The sequence below is a fragment of the Schistocerca cancellata genome, chromosome 7 (genome assembly GCF_023864275.1).
Source record: "Schistocerca cancellata isolate TAMUIC-IGC-003103 chromosome 7, iqSchCanc2.1, whole genome shotgun sequence".
Lineage (NCBI taxonomy): Eukaryota > Metazoa > Arthropoda > Insecta > Orthoptera > Acrididae > Schistocerca > Schistocerca cancellata.
In genome coordinates, this window is record NC_064632.1 from 375,748,700 (window position 1) to 375,766,234 (window position 17,535).

Genomic DNA, 17,535 nt, shown 5'->3' on the forward strand with positions numbered 1-17,535 from the left:
AGTCACAACGCGGAACGGTCATCGAAGAGGACTGTGACGAAAAATAAGAGGACGACAGCTGCAAAAGTCACTCCAGAACTCAGCGTCGCATTCGAGAAACCTGTCAGCACCAAAACAACAGAAGCAGGAACTGCAGTTCGAGTTGGAATTCCAAAACCACTCATCACTGAAGCAAATGCCCGTAACAGGAAAACGTGGTACCGAAGCCATAAAAACTGGACTATGGTGCAAGAGTAGAATGTCATTTGGTCGGATGGGTCTTGTTTCGCACGATTTCCAATTTCTGGCTGAGTTGACGCCCAAAAGTGAAACATGGCGGTGGTCTGCGATGACTTGGGCAGTCATATCGTGGTATTCCATGGGTTCCAAGGTTAAAGTGCAAGTTAGCATTACTGCCAAGGGTTACATGACAGTTATAGCTCATCATTTCCATCTCGTGGTCCAAAGTTTATTCCCCAACGCTGATGTTTTGTTGCAATACAACAGGATCCCTTTTCACACTAATTGCGTCACCCAGGACTGGTTTTGTGAGCACGGCGATGAATTGCCACATGTCTCCTGCTCACCGTAGTCGCTAGATCTCAGTACTATTCAACTTCTGTAGTCTACTTTGGAGAGAAGGATGTGTGACCGCTATCCACTTCAATCATCTTTACCTAAACTCGTCGCTATTTTGCAAGAAGAATGGTGCATGACTCCCTTAAAAACCGTTGCGTTGTTTTTGTCTTCAGTCCTGAGACTGGTTTGATGCAGCTCTCCAGGCTACTCTATCCTGTGCAAGCTTCTTCATCTCCCAGTACTTACTGGAACCTACATCCTTCTGAATCTGCTTAGTGTATCCATCTCTTGGTCTCCCTCTACGATTTTTACCCTCCACGCTGCCCTCCAATGCTAAATTTGTGTTCCCTTGATGCCTCAGAACATGTCCTACCAACCGGTCCCTCCTTCTTGTCAAGTTGTGCCACAAACTCCTCTTTTCCCCAATTCTATTAAATACCTCCTCATTAGTTATGTGATCTACCCATCTAATCTTCAGCATTCTTCCGTAGCACCACATTTCGAAAGCTTCTATTCTCTTCTTGTCCAAACTATTTATCGTCCACGTTTCACTTCCATACATGGCTACACTCCATACAAATACTTTCAGAAACGACTTCCTCACACTTAAATCTATACTCGATGTTAAAATTCTCTTCTTCAGAAACGCTTTCCTTGCCATTGCCAGTCTACATTTTATATCCTCTCTACTTCGACCATCATCAGTTATTTTGCTCCCCAAATACCAAAACTCCTTTACTACTTTGAGTGTCTCATTTCCTAATCTAATTCCCTCAGCATCACCCGACTTAACTCAACTATATTCCATTATCCTCGTTTTGGTCTTCTTGATGTTCATCTTATATCCTCCTTTCAAGACACTGTCCATTCCGTTCAACTGCTCTTCCAAGACCTTTGCTGTCTCTGACAGAATTACAATGTCATCGGCGAACCTCAAAGTTTTTATTTCTTCTCCATGGATTTTAATACCTACTCGGAATTTTTCTTTTGTTTCCTTCACTGCTTGCTCAATATACAGATTGAATAACAGCAGGGATAGGCTACAACCCTGTCTCACTCCCTTCCCGACCACTGCTTCCCTTTCATGTCCCTCGACTCTTATAACTGCCATCTGGTTTCTGTACAAATTATAAATAGCCTTTCGCTCCCTGTATTTTTACCCCTGCCAACTTTAGAATTTGAAGGAGTATTCCACTCAACATTGTCAAAAGCTTTCTCTAAGTCTACAAATGCTAGAAAGGTAGGTTTGCCTTTCCTTAATCTTTCTTCTAAGATAAGCCGTAAGGTCAGTATTGCCTCACGTGTTCCAACGTTTCTACGGAATCCAAACTGATCTCCCCCGAGGACGGTTTCTACCAGTTTTTCCATTCATCTGTAAAGAATTCACGTTAGTATTCTGCAGCTGTGACTTATTAAACTGATAGTTCGGTAATTTTCACATCTGTCAAACCGTACAGGACCCGTATTCCGAGACGACTGGAAGCTGTTTCAAACGCCAACGTTTTTCTTACAGCGCTTAAGGCATGATTTTTTATGGTGGTTCCACATTTTGTCTCCCCCGTGTACGTATCCATATATTTTGGATGAGACACTTAAAAAACCTAATACCAACCCCCAGTATTTGTGGCGTCAAACTATTTCCGACCAGAGTGCGGGGCGCTGCCTTACGCGAAGAACGTTCGCAGTACAGCCTCTCAGATGAGATGCGAGCTGTGAAAGCTGCTGGCGACCACTACGCCTCACCCCTGGCTGTAACGATCTCAATAATTTGGCAGGGCTTCTTAACGCAGGGCGGCCATAAATCTGAATGGCTGCCCGCAGCGAGTGGGGGAGGGACGGCGCCGTGGGGGCGCCTTTATGGGCCGTATCTCTCCACAACGGCCGGTCGTCACCGGCGCACCCACGAGGGGGTCGCGCCAATCCTGAAATTACTGCAGACGAGGATCCGACAGTCAACTGACTCCAATCTCTGCTTCCCATTATTTCGCAGCTGATGAAACTTTTCATGCTGGATGTTTTTTCCCGTTAAGAATTCGAGCAGCTGTCACAGAAATCTTATGCCGCTGGCGTAAAGAGCAGAGGAAGCTCGGAACCGCGTAACAGAATGTGCCTCGGAACAAAGAATAGCACTTTTGCGAAGTGTGTGAGGGAATACAAAGCCGCGCGAGCATAACCGTTGTAGAAGTCGCAGGGGACGAGTGAAAGAGCGTCGCATAAAATGGGCTCGAGAGCCAACACACAGCTGCAGAAATACTTTCCGCACGGAGAGCGGTGTTTTCTGCAGTTATTGCCTTTCCTGATGCACTACCGAACTGCGACACAAACGTCTTCCAGTAATTCTCTGTATACGTCCTATGGCTCGAATGAAATACCACGGGGTAGCTATAAAGCTTGTAGAAAAATTTCCGCTACCATTCACAATAAAATGTTATTTATCTGTCACACGACCGGTTTCGGGCTTGCGCCCATCCTCAGGTGTTTATACATTCATGTACATGTTTATATCGCTGGAGATCATTGTATAAATACAAAAAATTTATTTGCTGGTGACTAAACAGATACAAGTGGGACAATTTTAAGCGGCAAGGCAGCATTTGTCGAAAATATATTTGTACTTACATAAAGATGAAGCATCATTATTATAGTTATGCCCTGGTGACAGTTTCTCCACTAAGTTACACATTTATCATTTTCACGTCCATATTTCAGTTTTATAAAGTTTAGCTACATATTTCACTATGACGATGTGCAGTCGTGAAATACACTGGGTTTACATACTAACATGTGGGCTTTAGTCAAAGAACTTAGACGTAGCTGGTGTAAAATGTTTCTCATACAGAAACATTTAGGTTATGGTCAAAGAATTTAGCCACAGGGAGTGCAAGGGTGTTGCACATATAGAAACTTAAAAAGCTATTATAGACTGCGAAGTTTTTTGATACAATTTACGAAATTTTTTGAGCCACAGTTTTGTCGGAGAACTTAGATCTAGGAAGTACAATGATGTTGTATATAGGAAATTACTAAAAGCTTTCGTAAAGTGTATCAAAAAATTTAGCAGTCTATAATAACTTTTTAAGTTTCTGTATGAGCAACACCCTTACTAAAAGCTTTAGTGATTTCATATATATAAAACATCATTGTACTTCCTAGATCTAAGTTCTCCGACAAAACTGTGGATCAAAAAATTTCTGAATGTGTCTCAAAAAACTTCGCAGTCTATAATACCTTTTTAAAGTTTCTATATGTACAACACCCTTGCACTTCCTGTGGCTAAGTTCTTTGACCATAACCTACATGTTTCTGTATCAGCAACATCTTTACACCTGCTACATCTAAGTTCTTTGACTACAGCCCACATGTTTGTACGTAAACACAGGGTATTCTACGAGTGCACATCGTGATAGTCAAATATGCAGCTAAACTTCATAAAAGTGAAATATGGACGTGAACATGATAAGTGTGTAACTAAGTGAAGAAACTTTCATCACGTCGTAACTATAATAATGATGCTTCATCTTTATGGAAGTACAGATATATTGTCGACAAATGCTGCCTTGCCACTTACAATTGTCCCACTTGTATCTGTTTAGTCACCAGCAAATAATCTTTTTTGTATTTACACAGTGTTTTCCAGCAATATTAATATGTGCATGAATGAATAAACACCTGAGGATGGGCGCAAGCCCGAAACCGGTCGTGTGACAAATAAATAACATTTTACTGTGACTGGTAGCGTAAATTTTTCTACAAGCTATAAAGGAACAGTCACGGAGTTCAGCAGCATCCACCATCGATAAAATTCATGTAGCTATAAAGTTTTAGTTATCGCATCTCAAACCTCAAATCGTACCATGAGAGTTCGCTGTCAACATAATCCTACGTTTTCCTAGCCACAGCAATTTCCCGCAACGTGCTGTGTGCGACGTGTGTGAGATCGCTCTTCCCTCCCGTGCAATCCAAACATTCCAGACCGTTTTCCTAGGCAGTGCCACTGCGGACTCGCGCGAAACGCTTGCGTGCTTGAGTAGTAGTTATCCCACACGTCACAGCGATTTGCTTGGTTGGACGAGAACCTGGCAGATGTCTTCCCCTCATCCATGGACCCGCAGAAAAAAAAAATCAGGACTAATAGTTTAGTACAGCAACTCGTTAAAGAAAGACGCGAGGACCGACCGACTTTTTCGAAATCCATTGACAAGCTAATGGAGCCTGAAATTGAGGACGAAGCTAATTTGTTCTTCAAATCCATATGAGAAACAGCCTAAAAACTTAGACCCGAATTTACATGTGATACCAAAAACTAAATTTGCAACTCTGTAAACCTCAGAGATCGTGAATATGCTAATATCTCGATGTTTCGGTACGAAAACTGCAGCGGCACATCGTCAGCTTGCCTTGCTACTTGTACTCATGTGTTGACAGTGAGCAAGGCCCTATATGCTACGATATAATGTCACTCCTGCGGACTTCAATAACTACAGTAACTGAAACATGCTTTCTGTATTATGCTACAGAGTATTTCTTTCTTTCTTTCTTTCTACTACAATATACTTAATTCAAACTAAAGTTCTTAGTCCCATTCCTTGCTTTCGCAAACAGTAGAAACTAAACGTACATATACACTCCTGGAAATGGAAAAAAGAACACATTGACACCGGTGTGTCAGGCCCACCATACTTGCTCCGGACACTGCGAGAGGGCTGTACAAGCAATGATCACACGCACGGCACAGCGGACACACCACGAACCGCGGTGTTGGCCGTCGAATGGCGCTAGCTGCGCAGCATTTGTGCACCGCCGCCGTCAGTGTCAGCCAGTTTGCCGTGGCATACGGAGCTCCATCGCAGTCTTTAACACTGGTAGCATGCCGCGACAGCGTGGACGTGAACCGTATGTGCGGTTGACGGACTTTGAGCGAGGGCGTATAGTGGGCATGCGGGAGGCCGGGTGGACGTACCGCCGAATTGCTCAACACGTGGGGCGTGAGGTCTCCACAGTACATCGATGTTGTCGCCAGTGGTCGGCGAAAGGTGCACGTGCCCGTCGACCTGGGACCGGACCGCAGCGACGCACGGATGCACGCCAAGACCGTAGGATCCTACGCAGTGCCGTAGGGGACCGCACCGCCACTTCCCAGCAAATTAGGGACACTGTTGCTCCTGGGGTATCGGCGAGGACCATTCGCAACCGTCTCCATGAAGCTGGGCTACGGTCCCGCACACCGTTAGGCCGTCTTCCGCTCACGCCCCAACATCGTGCAGCCCGCCTCCAGTGGTGTCGCGACAGGCGTGAATGGAGGGACGAATGGAGACGTGTCGTCTTCAGCGATGAGAGTCGCTTCTGCCTTGGTGCCAATGATGGTCGTATGCGTGTTTGGCGCCGTGCAGGTGAGCGCCACAATCAGGACTGCATACGACCGAGGCACACAGGGCCAACACCCGGCATCATGGTGTGGGGAGCGATCTCCTACACTGGCCGTACACCACTGGTGATCGTCGAGGGGACACTGAATGGTGCACGGTACATCCAAACCGTCATCGAACCCATCGTTCTACCATTCCTAGACCGGCAAGGGAACTTGCTGTTCCAACAGGACAATGCACGTCCGCATGTATCCCGTGCCACCCAACGTGCTCTAGAAGGTGTAAGTCAACTACCCTGGCCAGCAAGATCTCCGGATCTGTCCCCCATTGAGCATGTTTGGGACTGGATGAAGCGTCGTCTCACGCGGTCTGCACGTCCAGCACGAACGCTGGTCCAACTGACGCGCCAGGTGGAAATGGCATGGCAAGCCGTTCCACAGGACTACATCCAGCATCTCTACGATCGTCTCCATGGGAGAATAGCAGCCTGCATTGCTGCGAAAGGTGGATATACACTGTACTAGTGCCGACATTGTGCATGCTCTGTTGCCTGTTTCTATGTGCCTGTGGTTCTGTCAGTGTGATCATGTGATGTATCTGACCCCAGGAATGTGTCAATAAAGTTTCCCCTTCCTGGGACAATGAATTCACGGTGTTCTTATTTCAATTTCCAGGAGTGTATTTTAATTAGTGTGAAAGGAGAAAAATGCAATGCGATCCAATAAGGTCGTTATACGTAGCAAAAGTTCGGCAAATCATAATTTGTTCTCCAGGAACAAAGGTCCAGCAGCGCACAAACGTGCGATATTACTTCGCGTCGCCTGACAAATGGTTCAAATGGCTCTGAGCATTATGGGAGTTAACATCTGAGGTCATCAGTTCCCTAGACTTAGAAATACTTAAACCTAACTAACGTAAAGACATCACACACATCCATGCCCGAGGCAGGATTCGAACCTGCGACCGTAGCAGTCGCGCGGTTCCAGACTGTCTCGCCTAGAACCGCTCGGCCACAACGGCCGGCGTCGCCTGACAACTTAAATTGACAAATTTATCTTAATGTGGACCTAACTGCGAGTGTTTCTGCTGGTGTTATTGATTAAGCCACTCCAGTGCATGAATTTATTTTCACTTTGTTTTCAATTAATGAAAGAAGATAATGAAACTAGTTGTACGTGAATCGGAAAAATGCCTTAAGCTTGTCCGCATCGTCTAGTACAAGTTTTGTTAGCAAAATTATATACGCTCCTACTTCTTCACCACATAGAACATTTGTCTGACTGTTTTGCTCTTCTTGAGTACTCTCCCCAATCATATTCCTCGCAGCGCACTGGAGCTCATGTCGCGCCAGAAAACCACACGATACAGCCCTCGTAAAGGAGAAACTGTAGCACCCACCGAATTCCATCAAACTAAAGACAAATTCAAACTACTAAGAAAATTTTTTCGTTTTCACCCTTAACAAAAACTGAAAGTGGAAATAGTTTGTCGCTTACTACACATCGCATGTTGGTCTGATAAACTCTGCGCGTCAGCCGTGAGATTTTAATTTCCAACTGCGTCTATTCGCCAGAAAGTTTGCAGCCGTTACTGACATATACTACCGAAGGGAACTATAAAATTTTGTTGTTGTACATCGCATAGTTTAGGAGACATGGCGTGATAAATATCGAGTAGCAGGAAAAATCAATTTTTTTTAAAAATGCTTAAATATTTCTCTAGTTCAACAGGACAAAATTTTCATTGGAATAAAATCGGTGTCAGTAGGCAGTTCTCGAATCACTTCATCATGCATTTAACACCAAACGTCTCGACACCTCTCTGGAGCCTGTTATGGCACAGCTGGAGTTAATGGGTGCTGTATCTGTTGCACAGAAGATCGAAATAATTTTAATTTATGGCAAGGCTGCAAGAAACACCCTAATGGTGAGAGGCAAGAGGTCTCGTCTAAAAGCACACCCATGGTAGAAACAAGGGGATTCACCGAAATAATGCAACCTAATGGTGAGACACAAGGGCACTCACCGGTGTCAAGCATCCAGATGGGAACGAAAACTACAACATCCATGTCGTTGTTCCGGGATCACACGCTAAACGTAATTCCTAACTAGACCTTTAAACTATGATATCTGTTCTTTCGGACATTTCCATATACCACGAACGCCTTTAAGCAGCCAAAAATGTCTGCATTTCATTGTAATTTCATTCTTCGAGAGCTGCAAGATCACCAGTAGTATCTGTTCTTTCAGACATGCTCATAGGCGTTGATAATCAACGGGGCCAGTTGAAAATGTGTGCCCTGACAGGGACTCGAACCCGGGATCTCCTGCTTACATGGCAAACGCACTGTCCAACTGAATCATCGAGGACACAGAGGCTAGTGCGAATGCAGGGACTTACCCCTTGCACGCTCCCCGTGGGACCCACATTGCCAACTTATTTTCCACACACTACATTCGTAGTGCCCCTGCCCACTATAGCCTACTCAATTCTCGCGGCAGCCAATCTACCGAATCCCGTATGAGTTTGAGCAATGTAAGTGCACCCGCACTGAAGATGATCATTGACCGGTAAGCTTCATCGATATATGAATATGGTATCTGTTCTTTCGCACATGACCTTTAAACGGTTGATCATATTTCACTGTACAGTCAAAACTGCAACACTAAACTAAATGTCGAACATTTAAATATCAACCTTTAGAAAATAAAATTGACATTTTTATCGTAAGTGAAATACAGAACCAATGACTCGGTTCTTAATATCACAAGCTGCACTATGGTGCGAATTGAACAGTGAGCCGCATATAAAATAAATTTTCTTAACTTCACGTCTATGGACACAAATTTTTTGTCACCATTTTACCGGTTTCGGTTTATAATGACGATCATCAGATCTGTTTTATAAAAACATGACCTAATATACTAGAGCCATGACGATGCCGCTATGGCTGCACTATATTAGGACTTGTTTTTATAAAACATATCTGAAGATTGTCGTTATAGACCGAACCCAGTAGTATGGTGACAAAAAATTTGTAACCATGGACGTAAGGTAAATGAAATTTATTCAGTTCGTAATTGCAAAAACACGCGCACTTGATAGTTGTTGATTACAGCACCATCTACCACGAATGGAAAACAGTGGTTTCAGCAAATCGTACGAATTTTTTTTGGCGTAGAATCCGAATATGCAACGCAAATGTGGGGTGGGGGTTCCCATCTGAAAATACAAAGCTGGTCCGCCCACGCACAAAGGGTGGTTAGGAGGTGGTCAGTTGTAGCACAGACAGACACAGACGTCCCCTTTGCTTTCCAAGTACAACATTTTGCTTCGTACGATGCGACCTTCTCGAGATATTTAGTTGTCTGAAGTTAAAATAAACACCCTCTATGATACAGTGCAAGGGGCAATCAAAAAGCTTCCGTTCGAAGCCCGTACAGTCCAGAATCGGTATGCCAATCAGGCAAAACCGCCGTCAGCACTGAGGCAATTATCTCGCCGACACGCCAGTTTGAAAATATCCGTTTCATAAAACACCATGTTCTGCTGCGTGACGAAGTCCGAAACTGTTTGCTACATATCCGTGTCTGACAGGAATCGCCAACCATTCAAGGCCGTTTTTAAACGACCGAAGGCGTAATAATCGCGAGGTCAGGACCAAGGGATGGGCGCTCCAGTGTTGCCCACTTGAGTTGGCGTAACTTCTGGAACTTGGCGCACCATTCCACAGCGGTGGTGTTCGGCAGACATGCTGCGCCACACACATTCTTCGCTCTCCGACAGATGTTTACCTGTGTTTGTCCTTAATACATAGACACATTATATATGTTATGTTTTTTATGTTAACCGGGGACCTAGAAAGGACGGAGAGGATCCGTCTCGGCCGCAGCTCCAGTGGTCCGCAACCCCACAACGACTACCGCAGTCCACTTCTCACCTCCGCCGCCCCACACCGAACCCAGGGTTATTGTGCGGTTCTGCCCCCGATGGACCCATCAGGGAACGTCTCACACCAGACGAGTGTAGCCCCTTTGTTTGCGTGGTACAGTAATGATGGTGTACGCGTATGTGGAGAACTTGTTTGTGCAGCAATCGCCGACATAGTGTAGCTGAGGCGGAATAAGGGGAACCAGCCCGCATTTGCCGAGGCAGATGGAAAACCGCCTAAAAACCATCCACAGACTGGCCGGCTCACCGGGCCGCGACACAAATCCGCCGAGCGGATTCGTGCCGGGGACCGGCGCTCCTTCTCGCCCGGAAAGCCGTGCATTAGACCGCACGGCCAACCGGGCGGGCCATATACACTCCTGGAAATTGAAATAAGAACACCGTGAATTCATTGTCCCAGGAAGGGGAAACTTTATTGACACATTCCTGGGGTCAGATACATCACATGATCACACTGACAGAACCACAGGCACATAAACACAGGCAACAGGGCATGCACAATGTCGGCACTAGTACAGTGTATATCCACCTTTCGCAGCAATGCAGGCTGCTATTCTCTCATGGAGACGATCGTAGAGATGCTGGATGTAGTCCTGTGGAACGGCTTGCCATGCCATTTCCACCTGGCGCCTCAGTTGGACCAGCGTTCGTGCTGGACGTGCAGACCGCGTGAGACGACGCTTCATCCAGTCCCAAACATGCTCAATGAGGGAAATCTTGCTGGCCAGGGTAGTTGACGTACACCTTCTAGAGCACGTTGGGTGGCACGGGATACATGCGGACGTGCATTGTCCTGTTGGAACAGCAAGTTCCCTTGCCGGTCTAGGAATGGTAGAACGATGGGTTCGATGACGGTTTGGATGTACCGTGCACTATTCAGTGTCCCCTCGACGATCACCAGTGGTGTACGGCCAGTGTAGGAGATCGCTCCCCACACCATGATGCCGGGTGTTGGCCCTGTGTGCCTCGGTCGTATGCAGTCCTGATTGTGGCGCTCACCTGCACGGCGCCAAACACGCATACGACCATCATTGGCACCAAGGCAGAAGCGACTCTCATCGCTGAAGACGACACGTCTCCATTCGTCCCTCCATTCACGCCTGTCGCGACACCACTGGAGGCGGGCTGCACGATGTTGGGGCGTGAGCGGAAGACGGCCTAACGGTGTGCGGGACCGTAGCCCAGCTTCATGGAGACGGTTGCGAATGGTCCTCGCCGATACCCCAGGAGCAACAGTGTCCCTAATTTGCTGGGAAGTGGCGGTGCGGTCCCCTACGGCACTGCGTAGGATCGTACGGTCTTGGCGTGCATCCGTGCGTCGCTGCGGTCCGGTCCCAGGTCGACGGGCACGTGCACCTTCCGCCGACCACTGGCGACAACATCGATGTACTGTGGAGACCTCACGCCCCACGTGTTGAGCAATTCGGCGGTACGTCCACCCGGCCTCCCGCATGCCCACTATACGCCCTCGCTCAAAGTCCGTCAACTGCACATACGGTTCACGTCCACGCTGTCGCGGCATGCTACCAGTGTTAAAGACTGCGATGGAGCTCCGTATGCCACGGCAAACTGGCTGACACTGACGGCGGCGGTGCACAAATGCTGCGCAGCTAGCGCCATTCGACGGCCAACACCGCGGTTCCTGGTGTGTCCGCTGTGCCGTGCGTGTGATCATTGCTTGTACAGCCCTCTCGCAGTGTCCGGAGCAAGTATGGTGGGTCTGACACACCGGTGTCAATGTGTTCTTTTTTCCATTTCCAGGAGTGTATATTGTGTGTGTGTGTGTGTGTTCTTATGTACGTGAATGTATAAAACTGTTTGGAAGACTGCCGTAAATTTATTTTACTAGGCCTACTAGTGAACTCGGCAATGCTTCGCAATTGCTATATACGCGCAGGAATTATACACTGAAACGCCAAAGAAACTGGTGTAAGCATGTGTATTCAAATACAGAGATATGTAAACAGGCAGAAGGCGGCACTGCCGTCAGCAACACCTATATAAGACAGCACGTGTCTGGCGTTCGAGCGATGGAATACTGCATCTCAGAGGTAGCGATGAAGTGGAGATTTTCCCGTACGACCATTTCATGAGTATACCATGAACAACATCAAATCTCCGACATTGCTGCGGCCGGAAAAAGATCCTGCAAGAACGGGACCAACGAAGACTGAAGAGAATCGTTCAGCGTGACAGAAGTGCAACCCTTCCGCAGATTGCTGCAGATTTCAGTGCTGGGCCATTCAACGGAACATTATCGATATGGGCTTTCGGATCCGAAGCCGCACTCTTATACCCTTGATGACTGCACGGCACAAACTTTACTCCACGCCTGGGCCAGTCAACACCGACATTGGACTGTTGATGACTGGAAACATGTTGCCTGGTCGGACAAGTCTCGATTCAAATTCTGATGGTGATGTTTGGTTTGTGGGGCGCTCGACTGCGTGGTCATCAACGCCCTTACAAAATCCCAATTTTTTCACAGTCCACTTTTTACGCAATCCAATCTAGCCACTGTCACGAATGATGATGATTAAATGAGGAGGACAACACAAACACCCAGTCACCGGGCAGAGAATATCCCCTACCCGGTCGAAAATTGAACCCAGGACCTGTGATCCAGAGGCAGCTACGCTACCCACTAGGCCATGCGCTGCGGACATTTCAAATTGTACCTAGCGCATGGACGTGTACGGGTACGGAGACGACATCATGATTCCATGGACCCTACATGTCAGCAGCGGAGTGTTCGAGCTAGTGGACGCTTTGGAATGGTGTGGGGCGTGTACAGTTGGAGTGATTAGGACCCCTGATACGTCTAGATACGACTCTGACAGGTGATACGTACGTTAGCATTCTGTCTGATCACCTGCATCCACTCATGTTCATTGTGCGTTCTGACGGGCTTCGGCAATTCCAGCAGGACAATGCGACAACCGCACGTCCAGGATTACTACAGTGGCTCCAGGAACACTCTTCTGAGCTTAAACACTTCCACTGGCCACCAAACCTCCCAGACATAAACATTATTGAGCCTATCTGGAATGCCTTGCCACGTGCAGTTCAGAAGAGATCTCCATCCCCTAGTATTCTTTTGGATTTATGGACAGCCCTGCAGGATTCATGGTTTCAATAACCTCCAGCACTACTTCAGACATTAGTCGAGTCCATACCACGACGTGTTGCGGCCCTTCTGCGTGCTCTCTGGGGCTCTACACGATATTAAGCAGGTGTAACAGTTCTTTGGCTCTTCAGTGTATATAAGTCTTGATCCCTTTCTCTCCCTGTGTCTCTTCATTTCCTCCTCTCCTTCTTTTTGTCCACTTTCTCCTCTTCCAGGTTCTTTGTCCGTCTTCTGCTTTCTCCGTCCCACTCTCTGTCCACCTCCTTCTCACCCGTCTCTCTCTGTCCATCTTCTCCTACTCACTCTCTGTCCCTTTTCTCTCCCACCCCCTCCCCACCCCTCTCTGTCTATCTCGCTCTCGACCTTTAGCCCTATTTATTGTTATTGCACGTGAAACCCTCGATTTGGAAATGAAGTCACTTAAAATGAATGAGTACATCGGTTGAGATCATTAATATAAAGGATACAGTAGAGACCTCTCCAGCTGCTTGATCGGTGGGGATAGGGCTTCAATAACAGCATTTCGCATACTTTTACTCTGTGAACGGGTAGGATTTCATAGTTTCGGACGATTCAGATTCCTTAGTAGTATTCTAATCATAAGCCGACAACCCATAAATACAACATTCCTCTTTGTTCTTAAACCTGACGGCGACGAATGAACCAAAACAGCGCACTGTTGTGTATACATAGGGTATGGGAACACATGTAGAAGAAACAATTTGTGTAATGGCTGAAATGCCCCGATGCAGAGTTAAAAATCACTGCCAGAAAGAAAACGAACCCATAGTTTCACAGCACAACATTTTCTTTCTCGCAGTTTGTTTTAACAGAAAATCTGTACGTTGTTTAAAAATATATACTGCCTATGCTCGTATGAATGGTAGAAATCTTGTAACAATTTCGCTCGAGAACTTTTCGCGACTTCTGCTACCAAAGTTTCTCTTTACGTATTTCATACATAAATATATTTTTCTATACTGTAAACAAATGCACCTTCGTCCCTACGAACGTTTGTTATAGTACCGTGTAAAAATATGAAGTAAATCTTGTCTAGAACTTTCCGCGATTTTTGGTAGCAACATTGAACGACGACTTGTCTTCAACAAAAGTGTAGATGTAATTGTATAAATCTTCACTTCCTATACCGTATATATTTAAAACATGGAGCCAAAGTCTGTCCGAACGTTTCTTAGAGTATCGTGTAAAAATTTGAAGTAAGAGTATTATGTAAAAATTTGAAGTAAATCGGTCAAGAAGTGTTCGAGATTTTTCGTAACGACGTTAAACTACAACTTGTCTTTATACAGTATATTAGCATAGTAGTACAAATGACTCTCTATTCAGAGAATGTCTGACACGATACGATGATACAACCACACTTTCGACAAGTTGTCGCGTCTGTGACAAGTAAACAGTGCATAAGGATGAATCGTGTTCTATAAATGGTTGTTAATTATTAAAATAAATTTACAGCAGTCTTCGAAAAAATTACAGAACTGGATGATGAGCTACACAAACAGAGCTGTCGCAAGAATTTAACAGTGGGGTTGCTCTTGCCCCGTTTGACAAAGCACATACCACCTCCGCCAGAAAAGTCACACAAGTCGAAAGAACGACAGTTTTTGGTTTGGCACTGAAAAATACGCGTGACGTGCTACAACGTGCACTAAAAATATAAAGGAGTTTACTACCACTTACACTTACTTGAAATTCAAAGGAAGCTTATAATATTTCAATATAAGTTTTATAGAATTAACTCTTTCACTCGAGTTTTTCCAGGTATTGCATTTCTGAGTTAGTGTTCTCGCCAGTGTGCGATATATTTTCTCACGGTAACAGTGGAACAAACAAGAATACAACCATTTTGTTTGCATGTTTTCGTCTGAAGCGTCGAACTTTTTCCAGACATCATTCTTCTTCTTAAGGAGCAAATCTGCAATATTATCAACTGCATCAATTTTCGACTTACACGCTCCACAGTGTCACAAGAAACAGCTTCTGTAGATGCCATCTATCCCGAGAGTCGGCCATTTTCGCCCTGTCAGAGCAACATTACTGTAGCAAAGTCGTGCACTCAAATTCCGTGCTACGTCACAGCTTCACCTGCACTTTTCAAGCTGTCCTCTCATGGGATGTGAAAACGCACATTGTCAAGGAGCTGGTGACGTCACAGCGTGGAATTCCACGTTCCACTACGCTGCCGAGCGTGAAATGAACAATCTGGTTTGTGAGATTTTTGCCTCCTGGAGAGGAACGTGGCCAATGAGATGTGACATAGTTTTACGTCACAAGCAGGACATAGGAGCCGCCATATTGTACGGCGTTAAACATCGTATTTGGTGGGTTTTCTTTCCCGTACAGTATGTCGAATGAATATAAGATGTTTCAAAGCATCAGCAGAAGTGAAGATTTCTCGAAAACTCGTTACAATAAGAAGTTGATATTTTTAGTTTTATAATTTGTGTGCTACGGAACTATACCGTTTTAATGCTACGGCACAGTGATGATCTGTCAAAAGCGAGTCTTTTTGGTACAATTTGCATATTAAGCACCAAATAATGAGATTTGTAGATACAGTCTTTCCACAGTGTATACCAGGGGTGCTCAAACTTTTCCTCTGACGGAACACTGAGAATCCTGGTACTTTGATGAAACACCTTGTTTATTTTGAAGGTTAATAAAATTTAAAAAAAATACAAAAACTTGTTTCATTACGGTGATTAATCAATTTTAAATCATAACTAAAAACACAGAAATCATAATAAAATATTGAAAATTTTTAGTATTGTCAAAACGTCGGAAAAAGCGCCATGTTTTAATAGAGTTTCGCGGAGCACTTATTCACTTCTCGTGAAACACCAGTGTTCCGCGGAACAAATTTTGGGAAATCCTGGTGTATACCATATACGGAGTCCCAGGTGTTACGTCGAAGTTTTAGGGCAGTTAAGTGTCGTGGGTCCTTGAGTTACGAAGAAAAAGGTTTTTTTATCTAGATTTTTCTTTTTAATAGAAGTATTATTCACAAAAGTCGATGTTATTTATTGTAAGTTATATATTTGCTGCAATTCTTGTTGCAATGGCCAACGACTGGATTGTTTCCACAGTGGGCAAAAATATTAAAGTGACTGCCAGTCTATGTCTGGAAGTAAGCATTGAAACTATGTGTGCAAACTGACATTAGGTAGTGCATCTTAACCATATTCAATTTAAAACCGAAAATGGGATGCAACTTCAATTTAGTTAACGAATAACTTCTACCAGTATGTATCTCTAATCGCTGTACAGCATTATTCGCTGCTCAAGTGATTGAGGAGTGCAGAATCTCCTTCGCTATTTTCTCCGCTCTACTTCGACAGTCGCTGACAAGAGTTAACGCAGCTGTTTTACGCGCATCCATTTTCGTACAGAAACTGTTTGGTTTGAGAGCCAAATAAAACCGACAACGGCCGTTGGAGAGCGCAGATCACGTTAACCAGCTCCTCTCGTGTGCTGGGGGCGCTGTCTCTCGTGAGTTGGCATGTCCCGTCCGTCTCCACGTCAGCGTTAGCTGTCTCGTCCCGTGTGAGGACTGCATTAGTAAAGGCGCGTACACACAGCCAACGACAGAGATCGGATTCGGCCGCACGTTCGTCGCCATTGGATAGTCGTTCGGCTTCTTATCCGCGCCAAACGAAGGGCTTGAAGCCAAGGGATTTGGCCATTTGGAATCGCAGTGGCTGTGATAACTTGCCGACGTTGCTGCCGTTTTGTTATTCTTATAAAGTAGCGTTTTAATAACAGTTTCACCGTGCGATATTATCAAGGGAGAAGAGAATTTAGCAGTCGTCGCATGTGCAGCATCTTTTATTTCATTTTATTTATTTATTTATTTTATTTTTTTATTTGTTGCTGCACCATAAGAAGAAGAAACGATGCTAGAGAACGAGGTCTCTTTTTAAAAGGTAGGGAGCAGTGTTGTGGGGGAAACTGAATGTGTGACCTAATAACTAAATTGGAATAACGTCTATTTCATAATTTTTCCCTAGTGTAAGCTACAGATTTCGAATTTTTACTGAGATGTGGAGGCCCTAAAATTTCCAAAGATAACACTTCTTTGAGGAGAGCTGTACCTGCAGCAGGAAGATAATCTTCACTCCTAGTTGTGCTGGTACCTCTTTGTCGTTCGCGGCGAAGAGATGTCAATAAAGACACGGTTTTCTTTTTGACATCGTGCATACCAGTTAGTAACAGCTGAGTTATTTCCCTGCAAGCGTCTAGTCTTTTCATTTTACTTTTATAATTACAGTTGGTTGGGGCCCATAAAAATCAGCTTTAATGTTCTGTCCATGCTCTACTTTACACTTTATTATTTCTAAACACGAGAAATACACACCCTTAGCGACAGCAGGTATTACTTGTAGGGGGAATAGCGAGTATTGAAATTAAGCTTTTCAGGACTGCCGCAAATTGCAGTCATTACGTTATATTGACTAGTTTCTCTGTTTAACAACCAACTACTGTATGTTACACTGTAAAGTAAAGAGGTTCTGT